The sequence below is a fragment of the Ostrea edulis genome, chromosome 7 (assembly GCF_947568905.1).
Source record: "Ostrea edulis chromosome 7, xbOstEdul1.1, whole genome shotgun sequence".
Lineage (NCBI taxonomy): Eukaryota > Metazoa > Mollusca > Bivalvia > Ostreida > Ostreidae > Ostrea > Ostrea edulis.
Window position 1 is genome coordinate 23415500 of NC_079170.1, and position 13701 is coordinate 23429200.

A 13701-nucleotide genomic window follows, 5' to 3' on the forward strand; every position below is an offset into this window, starting at 1 on the left:
GCTGGTGCATCAAAATTGGTACCGTATAAGTTTTACATACATAAAGTCTGTGGCGATAAAGGTCTTGCCATAAGATCAATAAATAAGTGTATGGAGCGCTTTATTAAGGGAAGGGGTATACGATGATGTTCGTTCTGGGTGCCCAGTGAATGTTAGTATGGAAAGGAATGTGTCCCAGGTTGAACAGTTAGTATTCAAAGATCGATGAGTCACTATTAGAGAAAAAGTTAACGATCTTAATATGTACAGAAGATCGTGACCAGTAAACTTCGAATGCAGCGAATTGTACATGATTCCTCGCCTCCTTCTGCCGAAGTAAAAGAGCATTCGGGTAAATGTTTGCCAGTTTTATGTCAATATGTATGCAAAACAAGAAACAAAAGTTCATAAATAGAATTATAACATGTGACCAAACATGGGTACATTTCTACGAACCAGAAAGTAAATAACAAAGTTCAATTTGGGAGCATCCATCCTCTCCATTCCCATTGAAAACAGGTGTAACGAAGTCTGTGAGGAAGGCCGTGTTCATTGCTTTCTGCGATATCAGCGGAATTACTCTTAATCACAATGGCACCCTAAATCTTCATATACTGGAGACTACAATGCGCCTGTCATTAAATGAAATTAATGTAAAGAGAAAGCGCCAGATCTGATCCAGACTAGATTCATTCTGCACCAGGACAATGCACCTAGCCATAAGAGTTCGGTTGTGATGGACATCTTGGAAACACTGGGTATAGAAATCCTAGCCCATCCCTTTACAGTCCAGAGTTGTCAATTTCTGACTTCTGGCTATATCTAGTTTTGAAAGATAACCTGCTGAGAGAGAAAGATGTTGGTACTATTGTTAATAGTGTACAACGGAACATGTCGCGTGATGGCTTGGGTCACGTGCTCCGGGTGTGCGCAGATCAATGACAGAAGTACATTAAAGTTGTAGTGGCCTACTTTGAAGAAGAATAAACTCCTAAACCCACTTTGATTTGTATCATGTAATATATTCAGCTAGAACGCGAACGTTTTGATCACCTCTCTTACAGTCAATCAAATGTTTGTTCTCGTCTGTATACTTCAAGTATCTCACATCAGAGCGGGACGTAGCCCATTATTTGAATAAAGGTTAATCAGTTTTAAATGTAACTAAAGATGCTCGAATAGAAAAATGGTAGAAGTCAGTATCACGGTTCCCGATAAATTGCAAATGTGAAAACTTTTTCAACGACAGCGACGACAACCATGTAATGATGTTACATTTTGAGTATAGTATGCCAAAATTATAGTCAGAGTTCTGACAAACAGAACACAACCCAAAGGGGACCGTACTATTTGTCAAAACCCTAAATACTGTTTTTGCAAGGTATACGAAAAGTGCAATATCATCTTCATTTCCAAATAAATCTATATAATACGTCTTAATAAAGCAAATGGCGATTACACCGAATGTGTTACCAATAAATGTTTTAAACACTGTATCAATTTGTTTGTTTGCATTTGCTACATAACTATCAAAAACGGATGATAACGAATCAGTTTTGTAATTTCAAATACTTTATTATGGTTACATTAATCAGAGGTAAACTTGAGTAAATATGTATATTTGTCCGTCATAAGTGTTGGACTTCCATGCCGTAATGGTCAGCGCGTTCTCTGAGCAAGCCACTGCCCCGGTTTCGAGCCTTGTGTCTCTGAATAATTTGGGGAAAATCATATAAATGTAAAGAAAATGTAAAGACACAACACAAAAAGTGATAGTGCACGTTTATCTGCTCTGTGTGAAAGTAGTAGGGTACCGTGTATACATGTATAGGCAGAAACTAACCGGAAGCTTAAAGGCATTATAAAAACAATACAACAGCAGACAGATAATGCGCATACAAGTGTCTTGATCAAAAAGACTTGATCATAAGGCTCAGGTGAGCTAAACTATTGATTATAGATTTTTCTGCAAAATTCAATAAAAAGATGAGTATTCTATCTAGAATCTTTCTATTGTACATAGTTTCATAATTACCCCCTCTATACAGGTGTTCCGGATTTTAGGCATCGTGACTGACGTGAAGGCCTGTAATGAAAATTATGAACGAGAATAAGACAGACACTGAGAAATTAAGTAAAATAAAGCAAAACAACAAGATAGGTGTTTAGGTCATCGTTTAATGACGTTTCTTTTTCAGTTTGCTGAAAGATTTTTAGTTTGATTCAAAGAAAGTGAAACATCTTAAATGAATTGACATTTTGTCAGCAAAATCAACATTTTAAAACGGGAAAATGTTTATCAGAACCTTGTCGCGGTGGTTTAGAGGTAGATCTTTCACCCCGCATGCGGAAGGTCGGGGTTCGAATCTCAGCCGCGACAGACCTAAGTCGTTAAAAAAAAAAAACAGGTAGTGACAGTTCCATCGCCATACACTCGGAATCAGGTGTGAATGTCACGGGTCCTCGGAGATTACCATAAACACGGATGTCCTTTGTCACAGAAAGTGTGACACGATAACGAACCCTCACTGCTCAATGGCCGTAAGCGCCGAGCATATGCCTAAATTTGAAGCCCTTCAGCAGTAGTGGTGACGTCCCCACATGAGTGAAAAATTCTCAAGTGGGACGTAAACCAAGATACAATCAATCCATTGATTATCAGAATCTTGGGTTATATCATTGTATTTCTGAGGATTTGAGTATGTCCAAAGTGAAGCAAATCTGAAAGGCGTGATTTAAACCCAACACAAGCAATAGTTTTACAAGTATATCTAGAATACCTTGATGAGATTCAGGGATCATTTTGAGAATGGGTTGGTAAAGTTTTTCTAATGTTACAAGAGATGGCCTTTTAAATGTGCATATCAGTTTCCGTATACATAGAGTGTTTTGGCCACGATGGAAATGCTGAATGTTGGTAGATATCCATGTATGCATCTCCTTATTTTTTTTTCATTTCGATCACTACAACTATTATTATGCGCAAAGCTTGGACGGGCCGAAGGTCCGTCCGCGAAGCAAGGTAACACGTATGTAAAAAAAAAAAAATAGAAAATCAGCAAATGAATGGAGATAATCTCTTCATACATTCACTGAAAAGTTTGTTATCGATATGGGTTGCGCAATTTTGTTTTGTTTATTAGTTGCTTCTACGGTTATTCTTGTTTTAATTTTGAATGCCAAAAATACAAGACTGGCGTGCAATTTGTAATCAAACAATCAGGTTATTAAAAATGAATGGTATGATTATCAATGTCACAGGTTTTAGCCAATCACCAAATAGAAAAACAGTAATATGACTAAATAGATGAACGAGGTCATGAGTTTCTTTGAACAGAAAAATACGATACAGTGTATATTTGCTCTTACTGTTTTATCACTTTGAAATTGTTGGTTAATTTTGTTCAGTTCTAAATGTCCTTTTTGCAAACACGATGTATTGTTGTTTAAAATTGTTTGATTTGATAGAGAGATAAATGTGACGTCACAAAGCACGGTTTACATTGGCTAGCGTTATATTTCCCGCGATAAATGAATAGGCGGATCCTGTATTTATCCTCATGTATATATAGCGCAAGGGGAATTTCATAAATAAAACAAATATATATTTTAAAGTGAATTCTAATTTACCGTACTTAATCAATAGAATTATGAACGCTAATGGTCACTTCATTCTTCGCTCGGTCTAACATTCACACCGTATATATATTAATGAATAAGTGTAAATATTGCAATAAGCGGCTCATGGGCAATATCGCTCATATGAGTAACATCGGCCCATATGCAATGATTTCACTTATATTCTTGTATGCAAAACTTTGATCCCCTATTGTGGCCCCATCCTACCCTCGGGAGCAAGATTTTAGCAAACTTGAATTTACACTATTTCAGGAAACTTTCATGTAAATGTAAACTTTTCTGGCCCAGTGGTTCTTAAGAAGAATAAGATACAAGATTTTAAAGATATCCTCTATATGTTTGTATGTAAAACTTTGATCCCCTATTGTGGCCCCACCCTACCTCATGGAGCCATGATTTTGATAAAATTGAATTTGAACTATGTCAGACTGGCATTTCTGTAGGTGTGCGTAACAAAGAAGGATAACTCTAATCATTTTCAGATTCGGGCTTGGACTGTACAATATTCTTGTGCATAAGCAGACTGCAAGTCATTGTGATTGTTGTCTAACAAACTCAGTCAGGTAAATACATATACTACCACAAAATGATATCAGGCAGGGCCAACATGGCGGCCATATTACTCATTTACGTGCATCTAGGAACGCTTACGATAGCCCTAGACCACTCATGGAGTTAAGATCAATATTGATTAACTCTACGTTTACGTAGTGAAACGGCAGCCCGGAGGAGAAGATGAAAGTGTGAAAAGTTTACGACGACGATACGACAACAACAACGACGGACAGATTCCGATCAAAATAGTTCACTGCATTCGGTTCAGATGAGCTAAAACGGTTTGAATCAGTTTATTAAAACTTACAATTTATGTTTTACTTGAAATCAACACAATTCCAAAATAACTCATGAATCATCCATAGGCTAACAGATGTGATAAAATCAATTTTGCATTCATAATGTTTGTATGCAGGGACGTAGTGGTTAGAGCATCGCGCTGAAAATCCCAATTTGAAAATACATGAGTGTGTTTCACGCAGGTATATAGTTTTATTTATGAACCTTTACGAAGCATGTCGGCGTGAATCATCACTGTTCACACCATCATGCATCAAAACCGACATCTATTTCTTAAAGGTATAATAACGTTTCGCTCTTCTCGTTTGATAATCGAGCAGTATTCTCATGAAAACGTTTCAATATATACATGTATATATGCTACACTGAACTGTGGAGACAGGAAGGGACAGTATCTAAATCATAAAAACGGTCAATGTTGTATACATATAAAAGTGATAAATATCCTTATCTAAAATACGAGTATGATTTTCTGTAACTCCAGGTCCTCTCCGAATCCTGTTCAGGATCACAGTTTATATCTTGGATCATCATTTTCAATCTGAAACCATTACTTAATTGATTGATCGCATTACAAGACCGATCATGTTCAGATGGCGTCATTACAAAATACTTAGTATGAAAATCATGTAAATATTTCATGAAGTTACAAGGCGCATTACGTTTCATTTTGTTCTGATCGGAATTCCATTCGAAAATTATGTCAGTCACTTTTCCCTGCATAACCATCATGGAATTTTAAAAGCATAAATCCTTTGATTAGTTGATAAAAATAAAAACGTTCTTTATACATATGCAATTTCTATTTCATCCAGTGAAACATTATTGACGCCGTGCGCTTTGCTGGATTGCTGATAGCTGATTGTTTTTGCCTGTCGAAATTCTATATCGAAAATGACACACTGTGTTACGTTATTCATGTAGCGTATTTCCTTCCTACAAACTCCTTTATTATCACTGATCCTTCTGTAATTTATATATTTGCTCATTTGTCTCTGTCCCCAAGACTCGTGTCTGTTGCAAGTTACAAGAAACATCTGTGTAACTTACGCGTACATAAATAACCCTCCCTACTCTATAGTTATGTACACTGATCAAAAACGTACGTCACTATCACCAATAACTCGCCAGAAGAGTTTCTTAAAAGTATGCACAACTATATGACCATATCATTTTCGTTAAGCAGCATAGAAAATGCATAAAACCTCGTTAAAATTACAACATCTTCATTGAAACGGTTTTTAAAAACTGATGATAATATATAAATCAATTGTGGCTATCATTGTATTTTTAAAAAAGACATCCAATAGAAAATGTACCAGCATAAGAGTTATTGCCCTTGACAATAGTTTGTTTTTCAATATAAATAATTTTATATAGAAAATATAAACCTTTTTCTGGTTCAAATAATCTACCAAATTTTTCATTGCATCCAGTGAATAAAATTCTCACAAAAGATATATTTCTAGCACGAACAAAATTTGATTTAATAAATAATTTTACAAAACCGATATGAGGATAGACCTACACGTGTAAGGCTGACACTGATTTGATAGGGTAGTTTTATTTAGACATTCATTGCAGCCATTTTAATTTACCGGGACATGTCTTTTTTTATAACCTTACTTATGGCGGATTACTTGTACAGCTTCCATTACCGTAACAGTCGTTACCAATTTACAGTAATAACGTCACACGTTACATGTTCAACTACACAACATCTAGTTCTTACTGTACCGTGCTCTCTTAGAATGCAAATTTTGTGGTAACATTGTTTGGGCCAAATTAAGATAGTACCAAACACTTGTAAAAGTAGTTTTCGCCTCGATCTCTTCAATTCATTTATTTGATGAATGAAATTCCCATAATACTAATATTCAATGAAGTTTTGAACAAACTACATGCAATATAAGCCAAAGCATGCATTTTAGTATATTCTGAAAAAAAATGTGGGAGACATCCAATATCTTGGGGGTCAGGGAGTCTAAATCTTGAATGCATTTCATTTTTGCGAGATTTAACTGTCTATCAGAAAGTAACGGGTAACTTTTGTTGTGTAGCTAGTATAGACCTGATATGTGTACACATCAATACGCAGTCAATGCTCTTACAGGATAATGAAGGTCAAGGTCCTATATTAAGGTTAAAGGTCAAATATCATGACATCGTTTGCCGAATGTGTTATTTTGTTCTTCATAAACTTTTCTAAAAAGTCCAAAATATCCAAAATCCTAGTTTGAATTCTCTTCATTTTAAAATAATCAATTACTGTATCATTTTGTTCATTATATTATATTTTTTTTCCAAAATTGAAATAATGAATCTCCTTTTACAATATCTTGATATGAAACTATTTTAAGTTGAAGATGTGCTATCGACGAGCCATGCATGTTATATTGTATATCCTGGTATACACAAATATATCAATTACAACATATGTTGTCGAGATTTAGTCGCAAATAGGTCAGCTGTAAAATAAATATTATGAATGTTTGTGATATATCTATAGATAATCTTTCCATAGTACACACTCTTATCACCAAAGTTCGTTGGTGTCTAACTGGGGTCAGACACCCTATATTTGAAACTAAGGAGAGAAAAATATTTGGGATACCGTACATTTCTTTATAACATGCACAATAAGAGATTTTGTTCCTGAAAACAAAAATATTAAAGTTTCAGAAGAAAATGAACTTGAGGAAATATTTTACGTATCTGTTTGGCTTATTATATTAAAGGACACATCTCATATTTTCAAAGTATACAACATTACATGCATTTCGTCTTCTTTATGCTTATAGTAATTAATTCTAATAGTTCGTTCGCCGAAATTTTGCGATAATTAACCACAATACAGACTTAAATCTAAGCCCCGATTTCTAAAACTCTAGTTAATTAGGTAGGTAGTCACGTGGTACAGTGACGTCACATGCGTCCTTCGGATTGTGAAAATAATACGAGATATTATTAAAAACTCAACTTTTAGGGGCTTAATTCATTTACCATGGGCAACATTTTAAATCGTGTTGCTTCGCACTTTTATTCAGTTTGTGAGTAAAATGTCCGGAGTTTACACATCGAGAAATTCTTCAAAAAGAATGCTTAATCCTATAGTAAAAACCCAAATATAGCGAGAAAAGCGTGTATGAAATCGGCAATATTGTGAGTAAATAATGTTTATATGGGTTGTTGTCTACGAACTGTTTGATGATGTTATTCCTTTATACATCTATAATTGGCGCTGTTTTTCTAAAATAAACAATGCAATCATTATTTAAATTTGGATTAGACAAATTCTGATACGTTAAATTGTTAACAACTAGGTCCTATGCCAAGCTATTGTCACGAGTGCATTTCGGAAAGTAAGAAAAAGACAATACACACACAAATCAATAAAAATATTCAAATTTAAAGTGGTAATCACATTATTTTATTTTGATAAAGCACTCTTATTACTATTTTTGAAATGTGATCTGCACGTCTTTAGGTAGTACGAAGTGGGAGCGCGGCGTTATACTGACGCACTCAAGATACTACGAGTTCATTAAGGAAATAATGCTATAATTCAATTTAAAGTTAGGAAATACAATATTCTACTATTTGTATAATTAAAAGTTCAATTATTTTGTATCTTTATTTTTTTTTTTGTAAATCTACCAGTTGGTAGCAGTTACACTGTATCGTCAATATATATGTTGTTACAAGGTGAAGGTCAGTTGATCCGGGTGTGTATTGAATATTAAAGAGCAAAATAGAATGTATGCTATAGGCCTACCAGTGCATATAGCTTCGACATATCGATTTTCTCGCAGTTTATCAGGGTCCCTCTCCAAGCGGGTTTTAAAAAGGTGACTGGGTGTGTGTTTAAGGTAAAGTTCTTGCTCAATCAAAAAAATTATCCACGTCTTTTTTCTCATACCTTCCTTCGAAAAATTGAAAAATACTCAGTCTAAATCCTTTCTACCGACAAATAGTACACCCGAGCACGGCACAAAATATCTTAATGCATTATTATTTACAAGCCGTTACCGTGATAATTGTTTTTTTGTCGATTAAATCTAATCTGTTTATGAAATGGCTATTAGATGTTTTCAAACCCGAGGGCGCATATGACGACACACATAATGGCGCGTAAACTAGCGAAAGAAAATATGCATATTGCAAGATTTGAATTTCATCGCTTTCAAACTCGAAAACTACGCAAAATATTTCATTTAAAACACATTTAAAGTAGTTTTAGGCATAAAAAGAATTAATTTTGTTGAAAAAATGAAAAAGTTTAGAAACATGCGTTGTGTCCTTTAAGTATGCCTTGGTAAAAAAAAATCAGTCAAACACATATTTTCATAAAACACTACTTTTTATACTATATGAGACATAATTATATGTACTCTTGTCACTATCTTTTAAAATTTGTAAATTAATTAATATTGACTGTAAATAAGCTTGTGTTGAACGTGCACTATCATATTTTAGTATTTTGTTTCTAGCAAGATAGCAGTGTTTAAATCTTTATTTGATTTGATTTATCTATATATTTACTAACTAGCAACAAGGTTGCAAAAATCTATTCATTGCTGCATATTTGCAGTAGTTATGCTGCTGATGAATATATTACCATGTAAAAGATGTTTGTAGAAAACTAGCCGTAAACCTCATTTGAATGATGAAATGTTGTTGCATGCTTGCAGCTTATAGTTGTCGTACATCTGCAGGAAGATTTCCTTATATGGGTATATGGATATTTGCAGCAAGCATGCTGCAAATCGCACTCACAAAGTAAAATGTTTGCTGCAAATATACATACTTATCTGCGGCAAACATACGTCAATGTACACTTTATTAAATAAAATCTGACTTCCGGTACTATTTGCAGCAATGTTTGTTGCAAACGTGCAGTAAATATTTGCAGTAAGGCTTTTATCAGGGTAAGGTGCATATTGATTTATACCAGTGCAATGCAACGCTCAAAAGGTACGACGTCTCTAAGTTATATTCATGCGATATGAAGAAGGCATCGGGGACGAGGGATGGGTGCTATTTACTTCATAAAGACTTTCTACTCACACCATCCTATCTAAGCTATTTCAAATTGAAATACCGACATGTTGAATAACAAGAATTTACGGAGTATTTACAATTTCTAGTGTTAAAAATGTGTTTATGGTGGAAAGTAACTGTCCACTATAAATCTGCCTAAAATACTGACTATGACATATTTTAATCCAAAAAGTGTTTGATAATGAAATTTTTACGTACAATTCATATGCTTTTAAGTCACGCGTACTTTGTGTGAATATATATTTCTGGAGGTAGGCTTTTATGCAATCAAAATAAAGCGAACCTTGCATTATCTTTTTAATTGTTTTTATCTTACTTTTTGAATCGCTCCTTTTAAATTGGTTGCTTTGCATATTTTACCAAGGAATTTCATCTAATTGAATGATAAATAAAATGATGTAAGTATCAACATAAAAAAAACCCAGATGCCATGTTATTTCATGAGTTGCTTTTTATATCGTAGGTCACCATTTATCAAATCACAAAATACTCAGAATTTATATGTTTTGTCATTATCGATTTGGAATCCCTTATATATAGAGGACGAAAATACAAAACGCTATATGATTTTCGTATAAAACATCGACGGTACATACGGGAACATGAATATTTATAAAAAGTGAAAATAACGAACAGTGATCAATATCATAACTCCTAAAATCAATACAAAATAGATATTTGGGAACTCATGGACCCCTGGACACATCAGAGTAGAGGGATGAAAAATAGAAATGGGGGAATTACATGAAGTTCTATAATATAAAGTATGCTTTTGTGCGACAGAGCAATGATGAAACCAAGAAGATAAGGTCACTTCATAAAAAGAATGCCGACGTGTTGCAGTTCACATCCACACGTATTTTTCAAAACTGAAATTCCTTTCTTTTGTTTACATTCTACTTTCATTTCTATCAGATTTCCAGCCATTAAAATACTTAGTCTAGTAGATTTATTATACTTATTAATAACGCATTGTCCAGTGCATTCACAAGGAAATTATTACAAATGGTCAAGATCCATGTATCAAAGGTCAAAACATTGGAAATACAAAGACTATTCGACATCGCGTGGTCTGGAGCCACATGTAGCCGGTACTTTCTCTTTTACACAAATTCCAATTTATAACAATTTCAAATTTGCCCCTATATAGCAAGTGTTCCACGTAGGTATTAGGCCTATACTTATTTTTAAATACTTACGTTGTTAATTGGCACTGAGCCAAGCTGCGCGTGTAAATTCTGATAATGGCGGCGGTCGGAAAAGGTTTTGAAGTAGAGGGTATTGCTAAAGCGCGGAACAGAAAATGAAGCGGAACGAAAAAAGAAAACCAACACCCGAGGTAACGTGTGGATTAATTTGTCCTGTGGAGAGTAGATTATTTTTAAAAAGTACAATCACAAAACATCAAATGAAATGATTGAGAACTTCTATCACTCTGTTAATGGTGAAATCGTGTTTCCTACGAGGTGTTTATGTACACGAGGAGTGAAATGAAATTTTGGTGTAATGAACCACCTTAACAAATGATCATTAGGATAAATTTTCAAAAAAAGGAAAGAGAAAATAAATAAACAGATATAGAATAAAGGGAAAAAAAATAAGTTGAATTTCCATGAAAGGTCAAATATGTCGAGGTTTATTTTTAATCAGATGGGGTTGTATAGACTGTTGTTATGACGATATGGCACTGATTGATACTAATGCGGTTACTTGTCAGTTTGGAAGCTCCCATCCAAGTGACTATACAGTTCAAAGAAAAAGCCACATCAACCTGCATCAACTCTAAACCCTCAAATCTTAATCGTAAGATCTACATGTCTGCAGAGAAATTGTAATTTTCGACATTTCGTTTGCATGTATGTTTTTAATTTACAAACTAGAGTATTCCAAGGACGATGTGCGTCATTTACGGGAGTACCAGGGATCATCAGTTATGTTTAGATAACGTTCATGCAAGAAACACACATGTTAAATTTCAAAGTCATGTTTCATAGGGTTCCATGATAGTTCTAGGTAATACAAACGGACAGAAGACGGAAAATAAACAAACATGCGGATAAAGGAATATATGAATGTCGCTGTTCTTTGTAATCCACACAAACCATGCCTCTTAAGATATTAGATTGAAAAAAAAAATGAAATTGTGTCGGAATTGTTCGTAGTACTGAGGTAAATATGGGGTTGTCGTGGAGCGAGAGAGACAAACTCGGGTTTTAAACTAAGCCCTCGTAAGTTGTAAAAACCCACTTAGCTGATAACAATTTAAACATCTGCTCTTTTTTAAAAGTTGAATTATATCGCTGACAAATATTCACAGAGAAATCCAACTAAAACCGTGCGTTTGTATTTGCTTTAAATGCGATCATGTATCTATAACATGTATAATGTTTATTCCAGCAATTGAGGGCCCTCGGTTCAAGGGGGTTACATTTTTAAACGATAAACAAATAATTCCAGTGATAACTATATAAATACACAACAATCACTCTGACGGACTACTACTGCACATGCATCATGCTGATCCTATGTTGTTTGTCATTCATTTTCATGTTATTTTGACTGACACAATTTGTGTCGCTATCTATGAATCCAACTTTCAAGTTAGATTTTCAATTGATAGGATTTCCCGATTGTATGTGCATGCAATCACCTCATATAATACATCTAATCATTTAGATCTAATCACTTCATATAATACATCTAATCACCTCATATAATACATGACCCCACAGAATGGTACGAGTACACTATAAACCGGGGGGGGGGGGGTATTCGTAATGCACAAGCAACAAATTTTATCTTCCCCTTCAATATTTCCAGTCGAAAGTATTTGTATCACGTCCTTGAGATGCTATATATCTGAGTGTGATGTTCCTTTGAGCACGTCAAATGACAGAGCATTTAGTGTATTTGAATAGCATAACAATTTCATGTTTTAACAATCGAACTTCCAATTCAGTTTTTGATTAGAGCTCCATGGACCTTTCTGGTCATCTGAGTGTCATGTGACAAGCAAGAGCTGTATGATGCTGGAGAAATGAGTTCCACATTATATGTGCCCAGTATGAACTTCAAACATTCCTCCACTAAGAAGTTCTGATCAAGGGAAATTTGATTTTAATGAGTGTGTCCTCAGTCAAATGACCTTGTTTTGAGTATATCAAAAGTATTTGGTCATAAATAGTTCTTTCATGTAAAGAAATTCCACTACCTATGAAGCAGTTATGTCCAACTTTGTTTTAATTCTAGAGGCAGTTAAATCATGGGGGCTGAATATCTTACCTGGGGCACGAGTTGATAAAGATATCCCTTTCTAATTTTACTATGAATTCTCGTTAGTTGTTTGACATGCAGGACTACCAGATCTCCACCCCAGTAACCAGAGATTTTATGTATATTGATATATGTTTCTCCACTAAGTATTCGTTTGTAATTTACTTAGTTATATTTATTAGATTGGTTGCATTGTCTAACGGCCTTCTCGAAACTCTTTCACCCATATGGAAACGTCTCTATTGTCGGTGAAGAGCTGCAAAATAAAAGCTTATACTCGGTGCTTATGGCCATGAAGCAGGGAGAGATATTTATCATGCCAAGCCTGCTGTGACACAGGACCTCCGTTTTTGCGGTCAGCCCCATTTAATCGCCTCTTACTACAATAGAGGGGTACTGGGGACATATTCTAACCCGGATCCCCACAGGTTGATGATTTTTATATATTCGGTAGTCGAGGAGATTTTAAAAGATGGTTGATAGGTTGTTTTAACTCCCGTCGAGAAATTTTTACTCAGTTTGAGAAGTCACCAGCTGTAGGTGAAGTACTACACATTTTAGACCTATGTTTAGCGCTTACGGCCGTCGCAGTTAGGGTTCTTTACCATGCCAACGCCTGCCGCGAAACGGGATCTCCGTTTTTAAGGCCATACCCGAAAGACCCGTGATTTTCACTTTTAATTGTCGAACGTTTGGCAAAGGAGCAAACACTACCTATCTTATAGTATTAGGTTTGACGCAGCCATGGTACGAGCGGGACTCGAACTCACGACCTCCTGTTTACGAAGCGAATGTTCTACCACTGAGTTACCGCGACCGGTAAAATATAATTTATTTTCATTGTAGAAACCATGAAAAACCTTCTTAACACTTTAATGCAAGACCCAGGGACCA

At 34.9% G+C, this 13701-nt stretch overlaps 1 protein-coding gene and 1 long non-coding RNA gene across 3 annotated transcripts in view; both read right to left on the reverse strand.

Annotated features, from left to right (window-relative positions):
• Positions 1-13701, reverse strand: part of LOC125656040 (uncharacterized) — a 189938-nt gene that overhangs the window by 25879 nt on the left and 150358 nt on the right. The window lies entirely within an intron of this gene.
• On the reverse strand, positions 1515-11352 carry LOC130047936 (uncharacterized). 2 transcript variants are annotated; one of them, XR_008796750.1, is made up of 3 exons: positions 10734-11352; positions 2015-2065; positions 1515-1688 (listed from the first exon to the last, which is right to left on the reverse strand). It is a non-coding gene; the product is annotated as an uncharacterized LOC130047936 (long non-coding RNA). The 2 variants fall into 2 exon arrangements; XR_008796751.1 differs by lacking the exon at positions 10734-11352 and adding an exon at positions 4495-4534.